The 24,444-nt window shown below is 31.5% G+C and overlaps 1 long non-coding RNA gene across 1 annotated transcript; it reads right to left on the minus strand.

Annotated features, from left to right (window-relative positions):
- Positions 1-669: 669 nt before the first annotated feature.
- LOC143191882 (uncharacterized) lies at positions 670-2,290 on the minus strand. The gene is made up of 2 exons (XR_013004656.1): positions 1,888-2,290; positions 670-1,831 (listed from the first exon to the last, which is right to left on the minus strand). It is a non-coding gene; the product is annotated as an uncharacterized LOC143191882 (long non-coding RNA).
- Between the last annotated feature and the right edge of the window lie 22,154 nt (positions 2,291-24,444).

Below are 24,444 nucleotides of genomic sequence, written 5' to 3' on the forward strand. Positions count from 1 at the left end.
AATGAGACTGGAAGAATGTCGGCGCGAGCACGACACGGCCAATTTTACTTTCGCCGGTCTTTGAGGGAATAACTTCGAATAGCGATGTTGAAATAACAGAAAATATCAGATACGAAGTATGGAAATAGAGTAATACTCTTATCGCCATTAGAATATCTATATTTGCTTGAAACATACATATTATATTGGAACTACACATTCATATATTACACAATATGTATAGTCTATTCAAAGATTTTTGTACATAAGTCATAGAGATCTTTAATGTATTGCTTGCCACTATTTGCAAATTCGTTTCAGAATCAGACAATATTTTCCTTCTCGTTTTATTCTAGTTAAAAAGAGACACAATGCTGTCTGACTAGTTCGAACACGTAAACGATTGAGCTTGCCAAAATCGTCCAGTTGTCAGACGTATGACAAATTCTTGAAAGCAATAGTGATAAGAGGTTATGACCAGGGGTGTGCAACTGCAATGGTAAGTAGTGGGGCAAAGTTTCGCTTAGTCCAATCATTGGCGGCGCCGACAACGCGAATTTGATTGGTTAGTTTAAAATAGTTATGTAGAAACCTGTAAGGAAAATATTTTGCTTTGATTGGTCTGCCATTTCCCCTGATTATTTTGTGACGTCACATTTATTGGCCAATAGTATATAAATAAAAATCAAATTTAAATTTTAAAATTAATTTATTAAAATAAAATCTTATACAAATATACATAAGTGTAAATAATATAAATATATATAAACAAAAAGCAAAAAAAGCAATTATGAACTCTATTCTAGGCAATACTAAAATATCTATAATTCTTCTATAAAGCCTTCCCATATATGTTTAGTGCCATCAATTTTATGGGATCTATTAGAGTTCTAACTTATCTTGATATATTGAAAGTAAACTTTAAATCCTTTCCTGTTGATATTACATTAACTTCATTAAACCAAAACTACAATCAAACCTCAGAATAACTTAAAATTTTGTCTTGAAAATCATTATGGATTGGACAGTCGAAACACTAAAAATTTATGTGTTTTTTAAAAATATTTAGATTTTAGAGTATTTAATCTGTGGAACTACTTAATGTAGAATATAGACAAATATTGCATGTTGTCTCTTTTTCAGAAGTTTTGTTAAATAGTCTGAAATAAGACTAAAATACAATATTAGACTTTTGTTTTCCTCAGAGCAAAATTCTCTCGAACTGAAAATATAGACTCAACTGGTGATTTAACAACCTCAAGTGGTACTAGATCTCCCGTTAAAAAAGAATATAAGTTATCTAACATGTTCATCTTCTTCACAATTTTCTCCGGGAGAATGATGTGAAAAAATTGAAATGATGAGCCCTTTTAAAAATTTCTCGAACATACTAGGGGAAGGATGTTGTTTCTACCTCCATGACCTCTAATAGATCCAACAAAAATCTTTAAGCAATCTTGGTTAAGATTAGTTAAACAAATGTAGTTATTTGTAAATTTAGACAAAATAGATTTCTTTAAATTAATAAATCCCCTAAGAGAAGCAATTAAATTTTTAATTGATGGCACCATAACAAATATTTTCTTAACAAGGCAATCAAATTTAAATATATAATTCCTCTACTATAAAATGATTGAACACTGATTATTCTAAAAAGTTAAAGTATTGCAAATATTTTAGGAATATTTTACAATTAAAAGTAGTATTTATTACTACTAATTATCCAGTTATATTAATTATTACCTTCTTGTAAGACTTCTTTATGTAGAGACATCACACTGACAACATACGCACAACTTGGTAGATTAATTGAATTTTATTACTACTAACATCTTCATAAGGTTTTGAATTTCTGTAAACAAACAATATATAAACAGACATGTAGTAGATAGATAATTTTATATGTACCTGATAAAACCAATGATGGATATGCATTTACCCAAATACCTGTTCATGAAGGAAGGATAATTCTAAATTTTTCACTAATATGTCCATAACAAACACCATGACGTTGATATATTTGCATTGTGGTTTACCTAGGTAACTTACTATTATTTACTTGATCAACCCATTTTTGGAAAGGATCGAGATCATTCCTTGGGAAACGATGTCTAATTTCCGTAGTAGAATTTTACCCCGGTACACTACATCTTTTACTACACTGACGCATTGTCATCAATTTTTATATTATTACCCCATAATAATTAATGTAAAACAGAAAATATGCACAACGTAAAACGAAAATTTCGTGATCTAAACAAAAACCATAACCTACAAACAACAAACATAAAAATGGACGCCCATAGAAAATGCTGATTTGACACAATTTGATCGACCAATCACATTTCATGTTAGCGGCGGCCCCTGGAATTTAAACTGCCAATCACAATTTGCGATCGCAGCGCTACAGTTGATTGAACTAAACAAAACATTTCCCCAAGGTCGCCTATACCGTGAAATTTCTATTTTTTCTATGGTTATGACTCTAACCTATAAACTGCTGTGGCTGTATAATTAACTGCATTTTTTAGATTTAAATTTTTTAAAACACTTATTTTTAAAACAGATTTTTAGAAATTTAGAAAGATTTTTAAAACAATTATTTTATTTAGATTAGAATTTGGTTGTTGCCAAAGCCCAACTGAACTAACACTCGGAGTGATGCGATTCTATCGTAAATAAAATATTAAAACAAACATTTTTTACCAAATATAATTTATTTTAATATGATAGTGCATATAAGGTATATTATCGAATGACTTAAACTGCATTAATTATACAACCACAATAGTTTGTAGGTTACAGTTGTTTTAGTATTGAACTCATTACTACACCATCTATGAAGTAGAGTTCTAGGCGCGTTTTTGCATGTAGTGGATTCCTCTGGAGGCCTAATGTGTCTAATTAACAATTTCATAACTATGTAATGTATTTTATTTTGGACTATAAGCCAATACCAGGGCACTTACTTTCAGTTTCATTATCAGAATAACTCTACAAGTCAACTAAAAAATATATATTTTCAGGCCTGTTTCTAAAAGAAAATAATAAATTGTATTAAATAATCTTTATATAGAGAATGCCAAGTCGAAAAACTACTAATTTCTTTCATACATTTCATATATTTGAATTCGAATAAGGAAAACTTCAAGGTGATCTTGATTCATCTCCTGCTCTTGCAAAACGCTGAAATATTTCCCATAAAAACCCGAGCAACTTAATATTTAACAGTACCATCAACAGAAACAGTGAAACATTAAGCAGAAATTTGAAATTTATCAAAACAAGCGAAGCGCCAAACACACAAATTACCTTTCTACAAAATAACAGCGTTTATTTGTGCCCGACAACGTGAATTTGCATTAACATTATTTTTATTGTTGCATCAATAGGAAAAAACTGCTGAAAGTAATGGTTTGCTGGTAGATCCTTACGGTGAGCAACCATAACATAACATATGTCAAACGTAGTTTCGACAATTAAAATGGGGTGATGGACAAGATCCAAAAGATGGGAAGCATGATATCGCATGAACTGAACGAGAAGCAATTAAAAAATCGAAAAATCGTGAGTGAAATGATGTTTTAAACGTATTAAAGGAAATAATTACTGGATTGAATGATAACGGGTGATTAAAATGAATTATTTTCTCATCGCTGTGAAGCTCGCCTCTTTGGTGTCAAGACCATTCTTTGTATGTGGTGAGATCAAATTAGTATGATGTGCTGAAACTTGTCGAAATAATTAGTACTGATCGCTTCCTACAATAAACCATTAATTTAGGACTGTGTGTTGATCAAAAAACATATACAATACTCTCAAAGATATTATAAGGTGAATTTGTAGTATCAATATATTTTACTGTGCCGATCATACTCTCTAGACTTGGCCCCATCCGACTTCTACCTTTTCGCATTAATAGTACAAACAATTTAGTCATTAAAAAATGATACTTGGAACGGTAAGATTAAATTGCTTGAGAGATAGACTAAATGTATAGAATCAAAAGGGCATGATTTTGAATAAATACATTTTAACTATCCATCCAATGTTGTATGTACGTCTTTTCAACTTGTTTTCTTTAACAAAATAACCGAAAACGAATTACCGACCATATTTTATATCATATTCTTCAATTATCCAACATTGATCTTGCGTAATTAAAATTCATATTTTTTCCACTCATTTTGCTGGAGTCCTAGGGTAATAAAATTCCATTCAGAAATTGTTTTACGCTCCAAAATAAATACAGCAATATAGCCGATGTACGTACACATATACATGTTACTATAGTATTAAAATATGAGGTAATTTTTTGGATTATGGAACAAATGAAATTATCATAAAAATACATATATAGATAGTATCGTATATTGTTAATAAAATTATTGGAGATATCAATAATGTCTGTCTGCTGGGTTATTTATTTTGTATTAAATATTTTTAGATTGATAGGATAATGATAACTGTAATATATAGGACATAGACCTAATAATATGAACATCAGGCAATATAGTACATGTTGTTGCATATTGGTCATACTACTTCTGTCTAAATAATTTTACGCGTATATATTCATGTAGGTTACATTTCAGCGCATTACTTGTTTTTCTGCGACGGTTAGAATAAATGATTGGTGAAATGTATGATCTTTTAGAAGTTGTTTAATGTTTCTTGAGCGACAGTATCGACAGTAGTGAGAGCGTACACAAAATATGGTAAAACATCTGGGAAGAAGAATAGTGGGTGAAACCAAAAGAAATCTGATAGAGACAGACGAGCATTTAAATTGATTGTGGCTAGGCAAGATAAAATTACCGTGGTATAAGTAAAAGTAGAACTCGACACTCACTTGAGTAATACTCAACTCAATAGGCTACGATTATGGAACCTTTTATAATGGAAGACAACGCAAAACTACGAAAGAAGTGGTGTAACGAACATAAAATCTGAACACTTTATCATTGGAGTGAGATCTTATGGTCAGATAAATCATCGTTTTCAATGTTTCCTATAAAAGGTCGGTTTTGTGAATGGAAAATAAAAAGAAGCCTACGATCCGGACAGCCTGATTCTTCCAATAAATGATGGGTTTCTTTATAATTTGGGCGGCATTATCGTGGTGCTCAGTTGATTTTTCCATTCATATCACTGGCCGTATTATTCCGAATGAATATCTCGATATCCTGAATGACGAAGTTTTTAGTATGAGCTTTACAAGTTTTCACGCATAGCCGAAAAGTTCAGTTTTGATTTCAGAAGCATCAGAATATCATAAGAGTTCTTTCCTGCCCAGCGTAGTCCCCAACATAAGTGAACCGTTATGTGGAATTTTAGTGGTACAAGTTTTGGTACAAGAACGAAAAAACATCAGACACTTTTCGAATATATTAAGCTAAGAATTGGTGGCTCAAGTGTTAATAAAAACCATTTCACTCTTCGTCGTAGAGAACTTCTTCGATAGGTCTCGCAGCGAGCTGTCGTTGGATATCTGTTATTTTTTGCTAATTCGCTTTGCACCCTGGTTGCTCACACCTAATGATTTCAGATAGACTCTGCATTATTTACTTTATTTGAACTAATTACAATTAAGTGAAAAAAGGATACCCTTGATTTGGGTCTTTTATATCTAGACTTCTATACCCTGACTCACGAATTATGGTGAATTGTAAGTTCAGCAAATTTAAGTTAAAGAAGATTAGATCATCTCAGTTCGACCTTTTTAAGTTAAGGAAAGTATACTCTATTTGCCAAATACCTTCTCTTCTAGCCAATGGTTAATTATAAAGGTTTTTCTTCATCCCAAATTAGTGAGATCCCACGTAGATCCCCCCAACAAAACATGAGCAAGAGAGATGACCAATAAAATGTCAGAGAGAGAGCAAAATACCACTATAAAGCCATAAAAATGGAGATATAATAAAAGTGGTATTTTGGGAAATGACACTATTAGAATTATACAAACATAATTAATACTTTTACTCAATTATCTCTCCGACACATCTTTAAGATTATAACTTATTAATAAATAAATATGTTTTATATGTCAGGTGTTCATTTGTATTATTCATCTTCTGTTCGTGGTCAGAATTTTCGTTTGGATTACTGACGTATTTTCTACTGGCCTGAGAGGATTGATAGCAGCCAAAAATCCGAGACTATATATACATTAATAATAAATGAAATAGGCTAGAGTAGGCTAAGTACATCAAAACTGGACTAAAAAAATTAAAAGTTTGCTTTCTGGATTTAATAGACGTGTTTATGTGCGACTCTGAAAAGGTTGCAGAGACGTACACTTTGCAGACTAATAAGCACGATGGTATTATTGTGATATCTTCAGTATGTTTTGTATAAGCCCAGCGAGGTAATTGACATTGATAGGAAAGATTGATGAGTGAAATAAAAGCCGATTTTAATTGATAATTCCTCTGGAGGGGATCTAATTATCCGAAGTTTTCTTCTTTAAGAAGAAAATGGCCCATAAAACACTCCATAAAAGTATGGTAGGGATTAGAAGCGCCAGACCTTGCTGTCATCGAATTAGTATGAGATGAACTTGATAGAAGAGTAAACATCACAGTTGTGGGAGGATTTACAAAGCGAATGGAAGTTACTGAACTCCTAATACTTACATACATTAATAAAGAGATTGAATCTAATTTATGAACAAGCAATTCAAGGTAAAGGTGGCTGTTTTGACTAGGTTAATATTTAACGAGAAATGTATTCAATTTGTTTTATTTAACTAACGCTAAGTTTGAGGGATATTTATTACACAATCATAACTTATTTGTTTTATTGTAGTTTTCTAATTACCATATTGTTTCCTAACTTTTGAATTGAACTGTATATAATCACTAAATCAAAATACTGTAACATTTGACATATGACAATTTATATTATATTTTTCTTGGGTTTATTTATTACATTGTTGCTAGTCGTTGTCGACTAACCTGCAATTTGTCTTTGTAATTACTCAAATCTAGATACATCCCTAGAAGGACCCATTGGCCCTTTCTTAGTACCTAGTGTAATAAAGTTTATATATTGGTACTGCTGTTTTTATTTAGTGTACTTACTAGAGACTATTCGGACTACACTAGAAAAGAAGAAATAGTTTGAAATTCTGTTGAGTTATTGTCCTATTCTAGTATTATCTAAGAGATGTATTGCTTTGATATAGGCATGAGAATAGAGTCTGCGTCATGTCTCCACACGCAATTATCTTGATTTTCTGAGCGACCGTTGGTATTTAAGAGTCTCGGTGTCTAATCTTGTAGTATCTAGGTGCATCTACAATACTTGTTCAGCCTTTGTTCTTTCAAATTTACATTGTATTAACATTGTAACATCCACATAATTGATTTCCGAATGTCCATAGAGGTTTTAACAGTTGCTTGTATAGCAGAAAATTATTAATGACTGATAATTGTGTTTTTTTTCCGATTAACCAATACATTTTCCTATATTTTGACTCAACTTCGTTCCCTTTCTTTTTTACATGTTCCTTCCGGAGAAGTTTTGTATCAAGTTTCATTGTGAAATAGTTGTTATTGGTGCTTGTTTGGTCTGATTATACAATAACTGCACATGCACCTATTTACTTTCGTCAATTCTTATTTTACAGGTCTAGATCCAATTATGTATATTGTCGCTTCTTTATTGTATCCGACAGCAAAAATAACAGCATCATCGTCATTTATTCATTTTAATTTGTGGTATATCGCATGTGTAGAGTAGGTAAATAAATGGTTCCAATACTGGTTTAGAATATTTTATCGTAGAATAGCTTCCTCTTGTTTGACTCTAAGATATTCTGGCTGCAATGTAGGATGTTAATATTTCAGTGTCTTGTTTCTGTAACATTTTTTGTAGCCTATGAGCTAAGCCGCCATGATATACCTTATTGAAAGTTTGTGCTATATCTAAAGATGTTGCTGAAAATACCTTTTTACCTTGGTAGGTTTTTTCAATAATATCTGTCATTCATTGCAACTGGTCAATTGTTGAGTGATTGTTAATAACTAATCCAAACTAGTGTAGTTGTAGATGATTTGTGTAGAATTTCTCTCTATAATGAATACTTAAGAACAAGTAATTAAATATAAGTATGGCCATTTTGAAGGGGTCAAAATTTTACGTTTAAAGAAATCATATTTGACGTGTTTGATTGTCTCTTTTGTTAAATTACCGCGCTGTATCCAAATTTTTGACTATGTTGGAAAACAAAACACCGCTGACATATTATCTTTTATATTAATAAGCAAACGTTACTGACATTCATTATTTTTGCTTTGAAAGGAAAACCCCATCCTATTCATGTCAATAAACTTAACTTCTGATTTTGAAATTGCGGAGATATATATATTTTATTTACTGTGGAGTTTCTAGTTAAAACATGAACAACACTTTTCAAAAGGTTTCTTGTCGTCTGCCGATTTAAATAATTTATAGAGCTAATGAAGCCCACAGCTCGTCACGTCCCACCTCTATCTTAGATTCGGTCATATATTCCTTCTCAGGACCAAAGCCTGGGAGCTTTTGATGTCGTCATAAGCAAGGTCCGAAACGTGATCCCCACAGCAGGAATTGAACGGATTTATTTTTTGAAGGGCGGCGAAAACTAAATCAGTGCCTCCTCCGTGGTCTGGCCGACAAAAGAGGATCCAATATTATTTATTAGCCTATAGGAGAAATATGATGAAAGTTTAACGAGGTTTACGAAGATCGACATGTATTTTCAATTGGTGGAAGTATTATGGTAAGAAAGACCTTTTTAATATTAATTCAGATATTCGTGCCTGGCTAGAGTTATATTGCAGAATGTATAATTACATTTAAATATTTTTACGAATTAGATGATTTGTACAGACTAGTAATAGTCTTTAGTCGAAACTCGACCACAAACTATTAAGCTAATCATGTTCTCATAACAAAAAAAAGTGGATAATATTTTAAAAATAATCATACTAAGTTTTGTATGATACTAAATTAATTAAAATAACAAATATTTGTAAATACTATTAAAACAGCATATGTAAACAATCTCAAGAACTAACACCTTCTTTAAATGTCATTTAAAATAATAATAAATGTAATTTCCATTAGGTTGCAATAATCAAGAAAGTATTAATAAGTTTAAATTAGGACGTCACTGGATATACTACAAAACCGTACTACAAAAGTGGTATCGAAAAGTTGGAGGGTCGCTGTAATCATTGTAACACCCTAGAAGAGAATTAGCTTGAATAAAAAAAACTAATTTTGCTAAAAATTGTGTTTTACTATGGTAGGCTGGGACTTCTCAACTGATAAGATTGTTTGCAGAACTATAACAACTTCAGAGCATCATAAATATACATGGTCTTTCTTAACTTTTATGCGATATGAATAAATATGAAACATCAACATCAACATCAACAACAAAGTCGAATATCCATCCAAACTAATGCTCTTTACTTGAAGAGATAACTAGATCTGGTGTACTATGAGCCAAAGTTAAAACTTAATGAAAGCATCAATGGGCATTACTGTCAATTAGCATTGAGTTGACTACTGCGCGATAAAAAACGGAACACGAGCAAAGACACATCAGTGTTATTCTTCAGCGTAACAACGCTCGACTACTTGTTGCAGAATCGGTGGTGAAAACACTAAAATGGAAAGTGCTACCCTACCCGACATATGCTCTAAACCTTGCTCCTACTGATTACTGCTTGTTTCGACATATGGGTTGTGACCTCTCCATAGCGCCCTTCACTTCTTGTAAAGACACTAAAAATGGATTAATTCATAGGTAGCATCAAAAGATACATTATTCTTTCGAGATGGAATCGGTAAATTCCTTGAAAGATGAGATGTTTTAAATTTATAGATCCACGAATTGCGATTTAATTTAAATTAATGTCTAAATAACTAATAAATTACGCCTTTAATATACTAATTTTATAATAAAACTGGTCCTTCGGTGTTTAAAAAAATAGATTTTCTGTTATTAACTCCACTCATAACTAATATTATCAATACTGTAATAATGATAACGTACACAGTTTTCTAAAATTTGAATCTTGAATTCGCGGAAAAATATTACCAAATTACTTCACAATCTTTTTACTTCGAATTCGAATGGACTGATAAAGTAAGTAAAGTGTGTAAAATGCTAAATGACACGCAAATAAGCATAGCTGCTATTAATGGTGTGCAACGAAACTAAAATGCAAGCATCAGAAACATTTCTTCTTCATTTGGTCTATGTTATTCATAAGTGATACATTACCAAATTCTGCACTTTAATAATTAATAATCATTGTCATATTAATTTGGAAGTGATCCTTCAGCATTTCGGTACCTCTTGCCAGAAAAGTGATAGTTCATTGCTTCTACACAATTAAAAAAACATATCGTTCACAGCTCTTGCTACGGCTGAGCTTTGCAATACAATATTATTAAACAAAATTTAACTCTGCATCTGAATTCTCGATATTGCCATTTTTTGCAATAATTTATAGTTTAATTTATTCAAATGGCATCCATACACTTGCAGTAACAGCATAATTTGGTTTTATTAGCGCGTGATTCATTACACTTCGCTGTTCCCACAGCAATATTTAATGGCCATTAATATTTCACTTCCGTATATATGTGAATGAGTGCACATAATTAATCCATAATATTTTTTCCTTGAGATATTTTTAAAAAAATTTTTGCACAGAAACCTTTTTTCTTTAAGCCTGATAAGTAATGGCACAACGATATTGGACTAGGGGATTTTCTCGAAATAGTGACCAGTTATATTAACTGTATCATATAGGAACAATGGAAATTGATTCATCACCTGCTAAGATGTCTGAAAGTTTTGTCGCCTTGGCTATGTTTTCGTCCAATAAGTTTTTCACTTCATTGTCATTAAGCTTTCTACGTCAGTGATCTCAAAATCATCACTTTCGATGTTCAAATCGTTGAAATCAAAAGCGATAATTGGGACACGACGGAGCAGCATCTCTATGAATTTCTAAAACTGTTTGAATGTAACAAGAAAACTAATCAAACAAAGTTGATAATTTAATTTTAAGGGTTCGTCATATTGAGAAATACAAAAATATGAAATGAAAAATTGTTACTCTACGTAATAATATATTATATACGATCGTAATATATTATATAATAAAACTGGTTCTTCGGTGGTTAAGAATATTGTTTTTCTGTTATTAACTGCATTCATAAACAATATTACCAATATTGTAAAAATGACAATTACACAAATTTCGAAAAACTGCTTGAATTTGCGGAAAAATATTGCCAAATTACTTCACAATCTTTTTGGTCCGAACCCGAACGGACTGCAATAAATCGTATTCCGTTCAACTATAATTGATTGTTCCCCTCATATTTATCTTGACGAAACATCCCCGTCTGCGCTGCCGGTCGGGCTTTAAATTTTTGCCGTTTCACTTTCCAATAAATCCGTAAATGCGCTTAAATATATAATTTCGGCGACATTGGCCGGACATTAGGCAAATTGGAGTTCCACGCTTGCTGAACTGACCCCGAACGGGCAATCGTGCCAATCAACATCAGTTACTCGAACAAGCAAGGTCCACATGATGACTACGTTGCATCAAGCATACTAATTACGTTAATTCACTTTAGTTTGCAGCCGCATTCGATGAAATACGTTTTGTATTAATGTCGCGAGCTTTATAGACTATACCTAATCGAGAAAGTGATTGATGGTTATCGTTGACCCACTTTGGGATGGAAAATAGCTTATCAAGTATGATATAGAAGCGTAGGCAACGTTCGTAATAATGTAAAATGAGATTGTAAAGATATACATGTGCTAAATGTATTAATTAATTAAAAATGACAAGTATATTTCGCTATAAATAATTAGAAAAAATTACCATTATGAAGCAGTCGATTTATTTGCATAAAAATACTTTAGAGTTCTTCCAATAAAGCAGCCAATGCACGTCATCAACACCGTTGAACGTATTGCCACATTGAGTTTGTAAAATTGATTTTAAACTCGCAGCAGATTTTTCCTTCTACTTTCATAAATTAGCATTACTCTAGTACCTGATACCTGCGAGCGTATAAACTAATTGGTCTATAAAATTTGATTTGTGTTGGTATTGTTTAACGCCGTTGCTACAGATCTGCAAAATTATTCAAAATATTAGTTATAATACTCTGAGGTTATAAACCGTCAATTGTTCTGAAACATTTCTAACTGCTTTTCAATATACGTGATAATTCTGATTAAAAATTGCCAAAACCATTGAATAGTCAAAGTCAGGAAATGCTTGCGTCTCCAATCAGTTACTTCGAACAGGAAACTGACAATGAAGAGGGAACCTCTTGCAATTAAAAGGCGTTAGGGAGGCAAGTATTTATACTATTAAATATTAAGTTAAGGAACGGTGAATATAAAGGGTGGCACAAAATAAATCAGGCGACGACACAAGATCACCAGATAAATATTATTAACCACAATTGTTTCAGATAAAACCCTTAGTCTGGGAAGTATCCATAAAAGAGCTATGGATAGAGTTGCTTTTTGACGCATGCAACTCATACCTTCATACAATACCTATTAGGAAATATAGGATATAGGTGGTGAAAATATAACGCACGAAGAGGTCTAATGGAACATTCAGACATTGCTTTAAAATAATACAATTTTTAAAAGCATGTAATCAATTTGAGGAAGATTTATTGTCTCAATTTATGTATCTAGACGATATATGGATATTTTAAGATTGAACACTGGAAAAACGCTAATAAAATGTGTTAAAACCCTAATGAAGGACGCGTTTCATAATAAAGCACACGGAAATAAGCCGAGCTGCTACTAATGGTATGAAGCGAAACTAGAATGCAAGCATCAGAAACTCATCTTCTTTATTTTATATATGTTATTCTTAAGAAATACATTACCAGATTGTGTATTTTAATATTTAATAATGATTGTATTGTTAGTTTGGCATTTCTGGACTGCCTGCCAGCCAGGTCATGCTGCATCGCTCTGAGTAAGGGGTAATAGTAAGGCGCTATGCCTGGTGAGTAATCTGTGTACAACAAAACATTCCATTCAAACTACAACAGTATATTCTTTACAGATCTTGTAACGGCTGAGCTTTGCCATGCAAAATTATGGCTTTGCTTCTGAATTCTGGCCATTGTCATTCTTTTTTGCAGCAATACATAATTTAGTTTGTTCAGATAGCATCGGTACATATCTGCAGTAACAGCATCTAGCGTAATCATCACCGCGTAATATTGTACACTTCATTGTTCCCACAGAAAAATTTAATGGCCATCAATATTCCACTTCGACATATACGTGAATGGGTGCCCGGGATTAATTCATATTATTTTGTCCTTTAGATATTATTAGAGGTTTTCTTTGCACAGACAGATGTTTTTAACCTGATAAGCAATGGCACAGCGACATTGCAATAGGCGATTTTCTCAAAATACTGACCAATTATACTAACCATATCATATAGGAATAATGGATTCGTTATATACTAATGTGTCTAAAAGTTTTATCGCCTTGAATATGTTTTCGTCCAATAAGTTTTTCAGTTCATTGTCAACTTCGACGAAGGAGCTTCAACAACGACGAAGCAGCTTCTCGAAGTCGAAAATTCAATTTTGAGGGTGTAATAGTCACACTGAGAAACACAAAAATATGAATTGAAAAATTGTTACTTTACGTGGGGAAATGTTAAAACACTCACATATAGTTTTTAAATCACATTTAATGAAATTAAATATTAATAAGTATATTGCAAATCTACAGTGTGTCCTAGTTTTTTAGCTAATAATGGATAAGAGTAAATATTGGCCATGTATGGTATTTCAAACAAAAATTGCTACATATAGGTTAAAAATTGATTTAAAAGTTAATAATTTAAAATACAGAAGTTTATTCTTTTTATATAGATTTTAGTGTTTGGACTACGTTTATCGTGGAATCACGGTCCTTGATATTACGTCTGCTGATTGTAGAGTGACCAACTAAGACAACTTCTCGGAAGACATCCAGGTTACTGACGTGAATGTGACGTGAACTTGCCTTATGAACAATTGCCATTAAAAATAATCACAATAAATCTGCATCCATTCGCGATAGGATTCAAACCCACGAATATTGTTACAGCTGGAGTTCTGTTCTGTTACCATGACCATTGTGTCCACTAAGCTAATTTAATAAATTTATGTATAAATTAAATAATAAATAAATATAATTAAATAAAATTAAATACATTTTTGTAGGAAATAAGTCAGTCTGTTTCTATAAAAAAATATTTTTTTTTATAAATAAGTTACTGATTAATACTGAAACGCTACTTTTTTTCCATATTCCTACGTAAAAATATGAAGACTGGTTAAGGAATTCGGCCACCTATGTTATAGATCGAGCGTAATTGATCTTAATTTGAAGGACCAATACTGGATGAAAATCGGCGGGTGGAGGATTGAATGGATTTTTATTATAATATATTTCTCTCAATATTAAATTTATAGTTGAATTTGTATTGTGGTACCAATTCGTACTCTTAGACATTCACTGCACGCTTCCTTTTCGAAGTTGAATTCAGTTCTGAGTCTCTAAACCGAGACTTCATTCACAGTATTTGATATGAGATCTGATATATGTATATTAAAAATTGATATTATACAGTGTTTTTTCAGTCAAAACTTTTCTGCTTACAAAACCAGATAAATCTCATAATTTTTTTAATATATAAAGAGTCACCCAAAATCTGGAAAGTCACCAAACGAAATAAAAATCTATAGACCCACATCACTGATGCCATTAATCTCTAAGGTTTTTGAAAATCTAATGGTGAAAGGAATAAAACCGATCACAGAGAGAAAAAACTTAATATCAACACACCAGTTTGGGTTTATTAACAAGCATTAAACAATTGACCATGTCCATAGAATAACAGATGTATTTGAAAAAGCCTACGAAAGTTATAAACCATGCTCAGCTATATTCTTGGATGTATCACAAGACTTCGATAAGGCTTGGCATGAAGGCCTTGTTCATAAACTAGAGTAAATGTTACCAAAACAACACACAGAACTACTACAATCGTACATTAGAACCAGAATGTTTAGAGTTAAACAACAATTAGCATACTCTACAATAAAAGAAACTAAAGTAGGTGTACCACAAGGAAGTGTACTGGGGCCAATGCTTTATCTACTCTACACTTGTGATATGAATGAAGAATATAGAGCTACATTTGCTGCTGATACTGCGTTTAAAGCTGATGGAGACAATAGTGAAGAAGCCATATGAGAATTACAACAGGCAAGTGAAAATATAAATAACTGGACACAAGCGTGGAAAATAAAAATTAACGAAAGTAAATCTGTGCATGTGCTGTTCACCTACAGTCAGACTACAGAACAGCGAGTTTATGTTCGTTGATGTAATGTTTCCAGGACAGCCGGTAGTCGAAAGAGGATCAATTTTTTAAATCCTGTGAAATCCTTGATGAAATTTTTTTAAATCCTTGATATCTAAACCGAAAATGATATATGGCGCAGCATTACCATAAGCGTTAGATTGGCTACAGCAGTAATATTTTTTTCAAATTATTTTGATTGTTTAAGAACAAATAAAGTTTTTAATATATAATATATTGAGAGGAGAACTATTAGCTTTTATAGCATTAGAACCATAGAGAATAAGAGTTAGGTTTTAACTGTAAAGGCTGTTTAAAATTATATTTCGCATTAATACCAGTAGATATTGTCGATCCAAAAACATTCAAATATCTAATAAAGATATTTCATTTCTGTAGAAATTATAATTTGAACAATATAATATTAATACTTTTTTTGTAATATTATAAGGAGAAAAATATTTTGTTTAAATCAAAACAATCGAGAACAGTTCCTGTTATTTTTTACGCTAACAAAACATCCTCTGACACTTTAATCAATTTTGCCAACTGGCCCAACAGATTCAATTAAAGACGGTCACACATTGTTACATGAGGGATATATCTTAAATTATGATAGATCGCGGTACCCTGGCAGATAATGCAAGATAAATCTTACCAAATAGATTCCGAGTTAATTCAGGTTCGTTCTTAATTATATTTGTTTTCTCTGGAGACGGCGAGGGCAGGGAATATGGGCGTAGTGTTTCTGACGCTCGAAGAAATATGGAGAAATATAAAAGAACGCGTACAAAGCGAATAATTTTTTTGGCCGAACAATGTGTAAGGACTGATTATAATTGATAAAAGGCGGTAAAGAGTGTTATAAATTTGTTGTAGGATAAGTTTGTTTAACATTGAAGCTTTAGTCTTTACCATAACCATAAAACCATCTATAACCACAATTATCGATTTCCGCTGTTGTCTGTTATAATGCCAGGTCAATTGAAAACTCCCCGGCCTGACATGGCGCTATTAGAATTAAATCCGTATGTTTTTTAGTTAGCCCTAACCTTTAAAAGACGCGTGCATAAATTTGACAGTTGTCGGATCATTAGTTTGTGAATTATAGCATTTTGAGTGAAGCAATTTTGTTATTGTGAAAAAAATGGATAAAAAAGAATTTCGCCTATTCATAAAATATTGATTTTTGAAAGGAAAAAATACAGTTGAAGCAAAAACTTGACTTGATACCGAATTTCTGGACACTGCTCCAGGAAAATCAACCATCAAGGATTGGTATGCTAAGTTTAGACGTAGTGAAATGAGCACCGAAGACACACAGTGGACGCCCAAAGAGATTGTTACCGACGAAAACATTTTAAAAAATTAACAAAATGATTTTGAATGGCCGTAAATTGAAAATGAATAAAATAGCAGTCAATCTAAATATATTAACTGAACGTTTACATCATATCATTCACGAATATTTGGGTATGAGAAAGCTGTGTGCAAAGTGGGTGCCGCGTGAGCTCACTTTTGACTAAAAACAACGACGAGTTGATGATTCGGAGCAGCGTTTGAAGATGATCAAGTGTGATAAACCCGAGTTTTTGCATCAATGTGACAATGGATTAAACATGGCTCCACCATTTCACACCGTCCAATCGACAGCCATCCGAGTGGTCTGCATACGTTGAATAGGCTCCAAAACGTGGAAAAAAGCATCAGTCGGCTGGCAATGTTACGGAGTTTGTATTTCGGAACGCGCATGTAATAATGTTCATTGGCTACCTTGGAAAAGGAAGTACCATCAACAGCGACTATTATATACAGTTATTGGACCGTCGAAGGACGAAATCGCCGACAAAAGGTCACATTTTAAGAAAAAGTTACGACTATATATACGACAACAGCGACGATATGAAGTTTAAAACGAATTTTGCATTATTGCGTTTTACAAACTGCTTTTGATGGTACATGAGACTTCATATACGACTATGTTAATTTATGTTATGTTTTCTTAATATTGACAATCATAAAAATAAAGAAATAATGGCGAACTCTATAAAATCAAGGCAGTATCAACCGTAACCTATAAGGAAGTCAAGATAATGAGTAGATAAATTAGTTTTGGATAGCAATTCAGGTCATATTGTTGACCGTAATAAAGGGGTTTGATGAAATATAATAGGTCTAATTGGCAAAGGAAGGCACTGGACGCTATTGGCCCACTGGCCTAAACACACAAATAAATTGTGGGGGAAGGAAAATATATTTTGTATGATACAACTTTCCATAAAGAGGACTCGCTCTTTGAAATTATATGAATTAAACCCTCAATGGATCCGTTATTGCTAATACGTGATTATTAAGTTATATTACTACATAGTATAAAACAAAGTCGCCTTTTCTATCCCTGTATCCCTATGTGCGCTTAAATCTTTAAAACTACACAACGGATTTTGATGCAGTTTTTTTCAATAGATAGAGTGATTCAAGAGGAAGGTTTATATGTATAATGCATGCATAATATGCTAAGGCAACATTGCTAATTTTAGAGGTTTCTAACGTGATGTCGTAAATTAACCTATTTTTTTAGGCTTATTTAGCAATTAGCAAAAACGCTGCCTAACCCTACGAGTTAGATCAAATTAATGTACTACAGTATTGTACACCATAAAAAGGTCTACAAAAAAGTCCGCGATGGTATATGTTTATCTTTTAGGGATAACCCACATTAACCATTTTTATTGTTTACTTTTTACGTGAGAAAATGGCTTATTTACGAAGCTATTTTAAGCAATACGGCATTAATCCTTATCGAATTAAGTACCTTAAATACAGTGTGCAATTAATATAGATCAATATGGTTCCTTACAGCATGTAAATTAAACAAATATTTTCGGAGATATTACAAATTTAAAATTTGCGTTTAAAAATGTGTAATGTAATAAAAATTGTATGAATTTAGATATTCCAAAGATAGCAGGAAATCTTTATAGTAAGTATAAGGGAAGAGGAATTGTTTTACTCCAAATTTAATGCGTGCAGGCCAAGGGCAGTAATGAATGAACCAAAAATACTGGATCGATTTTGATCATATTTTCATTGAGTGACATAGGCATATATATTTTATGCTCGTGCAAAGTCGGAGCGGGCCGCTATGTTTTTATATACAACGTTCATATTTTTTCTGTAGTGTATTTAATTTAGTATCAGCATTGCACCCGTGCGAAGCCGGGCGGGTCGCTAGTTCAATATAAAAGGTATATAACAAATGTATTAAAATATAAATGCAATAGTATTTTTGTAGTTTATTCAAATTTTCCAGACCGGAGTTTTTTCAAATATCCATCAAGCACAATTTGCGTAAAATAATGCAGTGAATATTTATTAAAAGTGCCCTCTCCAATGTACAAAATAAATGAATTTGTATTTGCATAGAAACAGCTATAAATCGACGTAATTTGAAATAAATTTAAATAGCAAGTATAATTATTCTTTTCCCTTTTCCTCAGAGTTCCGTGTAAATTTTCCCCCTCGACTCGACTGGTGACGAAAAAATATTTAATAACTTCTGGAATGATATGACTGACATAAATACTATCCGGATTCCTCACCGCCTTGTTACAGTTATATTTTAATATTTTCGTGTCATATGAACACCGATGTAGTCTCAAGAGTGATTATTTTTTAGATTACGTTATAAGTGAAGTTTAAATACAATTCAGACTTGTAATTTTATTGCGGCTAAATATGAGTTAAGTATGGACTATGAGGAAGCTGTAGTGTGCGAATGGGTGGAATTATATCTAAAAATTTTAAGTGTCTTCGATTTCTCAATTGTATGTATTTTAATTGCTACTAGTGACTGCCATGTGATTGCGAAATTTTACCACAATTTATAAAGTTAATCATAATTCTACCATAATGGACTAAATATAATAATTCATGAATGATTTGCTAATATTATTAAAACATGTTTTGACAATATTTTCAATATAAGATCAAAAATATAATTGATATATAACAATAATTGTTAATAAATGTTAATAATAAAGTTTTAATAATCAAAAAAGTAATAATAAGTTTAAATTACATCAAATAAATATTATAACAATAATCAATACTAGCAATATCATGACTGAAATTATTTTTAGTACTACAAAATCTTCAGAGCATCAAATATAAGTAAATAATCTATTCAAACATGTCGAAAGTTATAAATTCGTTTTACAGCAGACAATATTATAAAAAGAGATAGAATAATGAGCGAGAAATTCGAACATGTAACCGAATGAGCCCGCAATATTTGTACATGTATCAAACGTTTGCAAAATTCTTCAAATATTATAATTACGGGTTATAAACTGGCAAACGTTGTATTAAGACTTTGTTTTAATATATTTCAAATCTCTGCGGATTTTATTGAAAATAGTTTGTGGGCCTTGCAGCTCCAGTGAATATTAGTACCGCTACGGTCACTAAAATATCTCAAAAAATAAAAACAATATAACCTTAAATTCACCAAAAAAAAAACCTGTTTATGCGAAACAGGTAACGAATCAAAATCAGCTTGATGTTAGATATATCAAAGATCAAATATACGAAATGTATAAAAACAGTAAATAGTTTTTTCAATCGAAACATAATTTAATACAATTAGTGAAAATTGTTAGTCTGGAAGGAACCCGTAACAAGCCAAAAGATATATAGCTATATGATTGATGTAGATCATCCCTTCATACACTGTGGCGTAATATAGAATTTAAGTGGTATAAAAATAATCCACGAAGGGGTTTAATGTAACTACCAGAGATTGCTTTTAAAAGAATACAATTTTTAAAAACATATAACAAAATCAAGGAAGAATTATTATATCAATTTAGATATTTAAATGAGACATGAATACTTTAAAATGGTACATTGGGTCGCTCTTGGCGAGATGCTAATAAATATAGCGTAAATATAAGAAAAGTTGATGGAAAAAGGTAAACTTTGGAATAACTATTGATAAGGTTCTGTTAGTCATAACATCTATTAATAATTCATTGCAGAGTTATAGTTCTTCATGCTGGAAACAGAAATGGTTGTATTCCTAGTGTAGAATTAGTGTTTTCGTCTAAGTCCACTTGTTTTTATAGTAATTTGAAAATCAGCTTTAATAGAACTTGGAGGTACCATCTGTAATTGTTAGGTACAATGCACAACAAAGGCTGCAATTAAGGAATGGCTTATTTAAAATAAATTTCGAGGAAACCATGTTAAAGAATGAATTATTTCAAATTATAACTGTCTGGATTTATGTAAAGAGACATTGTCGAAAATAACACTTGATTTGTGTGTACTCGATCAGACATATTGAAGAAGAAATTCAAAAGTGGTAGAATATTGAGCAAATTTTGATAGATTGGAATTAAACAGCTCAATTATTAACTTGATTAGTGTTTCTGAACGTGACAGTGATTGAATAAAACTGTATGAATGTTAGTTTATGTTTCAATGCTGACAATTGTCAAGACAGGGCGATGAAAGAGGAAACACCTAAAGGACAGTATACAATTAATATACTTTAATTGTAGGAAATTTTATTATGGAGTGTGAAAGCTTAATGAGCATGTGAGTTATTGTTCAGAATATATATGAACGTTTGGTTAAAATATATCAGGAAAAAAATAATACTAGCTGTTTGCAGTAGTTTTATCAAGAAAAATGGATACAGGTAGTAATAGGACAAACTAAAGAAAAATAGAGTAATATCATTATGACTTTACAAGGAAATATTGCATCGAAAGAAACAAGAAGTAAGCGTAAAACAAAAATGTGCTCTCCAATGAAAGTACGATACATTACTCAGATATACAATTGTTAATTAGGTGTATTAAGCCTTCGGGGGATACCACTTCATTAAAAAACGCGCCTGGAACTCTACCTATACTAGTGTGGAAAAAGTTCAATATAAATATAATAAAACAGCTCTAATCTATAAATTATTATGGCTGTATAATTAATTGTAGTTTTAAGTTCTTCGATAATATCGATAAATTATAATATTTCATTATTTTATTTATTTTAGAATTTTGTTATATATATATATATATATTATTTTTATTTAGTTTTGATTATAATCATAAACATGGAATAATAAATATACAATTACAAGTAATGTATTTATAAACATTAAATGAACTATAATCTTCTTAAAACTTTGGTCTATAAGGTAAATAACTAAAATAATTGATAAAAGGTTTAAAGAATATATTGTCATATAGTTATATATTTTATTGCATTAATCGTTAAAAATTTTAATATTTTTCAGCGTTTTAAAATATTTACCAAATTACTGTTAATAATTCATAATTTCTTTTATTGGTCTCATGTGTTCCATTTAGGCAAATTATGCAGTTAGTTTCACTTTTTCTACTTATTTTCATTACTTCATTGATGCACTAATATAATTTTTATCATCTAGACTTTATCATCTAGATACCTAAAATATATGTTGAAGTATAATTAAGAATAATTCTTTATCCACACTTTTAAATGAAATTGCATTGTTCTTTACCTATACATATAGCTGTCATATTTATTATTATCAGCAAAATGTATTTACTTCAAGCTCTTTCATTAATTTGTTCACTCAACCATTTTATTTAATGTTCTGTAATCTCTATGGCTTTCGGTAATCTACTGCTATCTGCTTTGTCTTGTGTCCGACATAAAGACTAAAAAATTACCCTTGATGCACATATTAATGTATTCATTACCTGTGACATTTGTTTACGGCTTTGTTGTTATCACTTTGTTACGAAATTTATTTACTAATGAACATATTAAAAGATATAACATATTTAAAAGCATATTAAAGTTAAACTAATTCCAAATCTATTGCTTTATTTTTATCAACCATTAAATAAAGATGTTGAAACCCTTGTTAAAATGTAGATTTTTCAATTAGCTCCACGTAATTCAGTAATAAAACATATATACTGTAAAATTGTGAATACATTTTGGGGTTAAACCCCTCGGAAATATACGATCCGGAGCTCTATCAGAATTTGCGTAAGGAACATATTACAATTTGCATAAATAAGATGTCTTCGTCGTTGCCTTAAAACATAAATTCGAGCACTAAACATTTGCAGAAAAGATTTACAAGGCGTATTTTGTCGTCTTTACGACGATGACGCCGGTAATTTCTGCACAGATATACTCCTGCATATTTGCAATGGATAGTTGTAAAGCGTCTTTGTTTTAACATGGCGATTTACATAATAAAGATGGCAAATGTTTTCCCAGTTACTTCGCGAAAGCCTCCGCTGAATAATATATCACGAAATAATGAAACCGGTTTCTTGTACTTTCACAGCTTTATTGTAACATATTTCTTTTATCAATAACTATGAGGAGTACAGGAATGTCATTTGTCTGGAATAAAACTATACATTTCAAGAAAATGGAAAAATATATTTATTCAATGTATTGGTCTATTTATATTGTATTTAATTTTACATATCTTACCCATCTTTTAGGCAAAAAAACTGTTTGCCCTTTGAACAAAACTATTTATCCATCCATTTCCTAACTTTTTATGAAATTGGTGACAGGCTACTCTACAAGCACGTATCCCATTGACTTGAGAAGTTAATAATTGGAAGGGGCAAGGTCTGGAGTATACGGGATCTATAATATGTCTTATATGCAATATAGAAAATATGTTCATCGACCAGTTTTGTTATATGAGACGGTACGTTATAGTGCTTAGTTATTGCATGGTTGAAATTAATCATCTGTTTTGGGTTGCGATCACTAATAACTATTTCACTAGGTTTCAACAGTCCGTAATACACCACGCCATTTTAGTGCCACCAAACATAGCGCCAGGTTATAGCCATGATCTTTTGCCCAAAGGGTTTTCAAAATAAATCCACTTTTCATCACCCGTTACTATTCTGTACGTAAATGACTTCCGATCATATATTTTAAGCAGTATTTCACAAAATGGTTCGATTTTCCATTTGCTTGTCATTCAATTGATGTGGCGCCCGTCTTCCCATCTTTTGGATTTTCGCTACTGCTGGCAATAGATCGCTGATCATTTAACGCTTCTGTCAATTGTTTTTTTAGATTGGGTTCGGTCTTCATACGATAAATCAGCAGTTACCCATCTTTAAACTGTTTCGATCTTTGTTCTTCGTCTTAGACATTGAAATTACCACTTTTGAATTTTCCACGCATCACATGGTTTCAAGGTTAGAGGATGATCACTGTAGGTTTCTACCAGAAAACGATACATCTCAGCGGCTTTTTTTTAATTAAATAAGAAAAGCAATGCGTACAGCAAACGGGCGTTTTCTGATACGAAACTTATATTTTCAAATAATAATATAATCTAGCAACACCGTACTTTCTCAATATATGACATGGCTTTGAAGCCTGATGTCAGTAGAATTAAATGACATAGGTGTCAAATCATAACCATGTACACTTAAGCCTAAAGAGATCTGTTAGAAAAACCGGTGACGACTTTCCGGTACACCTGATAGATACTATACTTTCTTAACTTATTCTATATCATATATTATAAAGCATTTGCCTAGAGAAATTTAATTTTATTATCTAGGCAAGGAACTTTTCATCCATCCCATATGTTGGTTTTAAATTTTGAAGCTATTGTATAGTTTGCTATATAATCTAATAAATATTGGATATATACCAGATCTATTTACTTGAGAATAGGTTTGAAGCGTTTCACAATTAATTTCTCAAATAGTTTAGCCATAATTGGCAATAAAGAAATAGGGCGGTATTATTCAACTTCGCTTGGATTTTTTTACCAGGTTTTTCTTGCATCTGGTCCATAGCTTAACAAGATGCAAGCATTAATTAAGAATCCTTTACACACATTGATACCTTGTTACAGTAAAACTATTGATCATATGACAGTAAAATTCTGTATGAAGAAACAAAATTGTTGTTACTATTATACTATTTTTCTCCTAATTTTTCCATAGTTACTCACCATACCAGATAAACTCTCAATAACCAAAAG

Source organism: Rhynchophorus ferrugineus, unplaced genomic scaffold (assembly GCF_030347505.1).
Source record: "Rhynchophorus ferrugineus isolate W39M unplaced genomic scaffold, kcgeb_rfMv2 rfM2, whole genome shotgun sequence".
NCBI lineage: Eukaryota > Metazoa > Arthropoda > Insecta > Coleoptera > Curculionidae > Rhynchophorus > Rhynchophorus ferrugineus.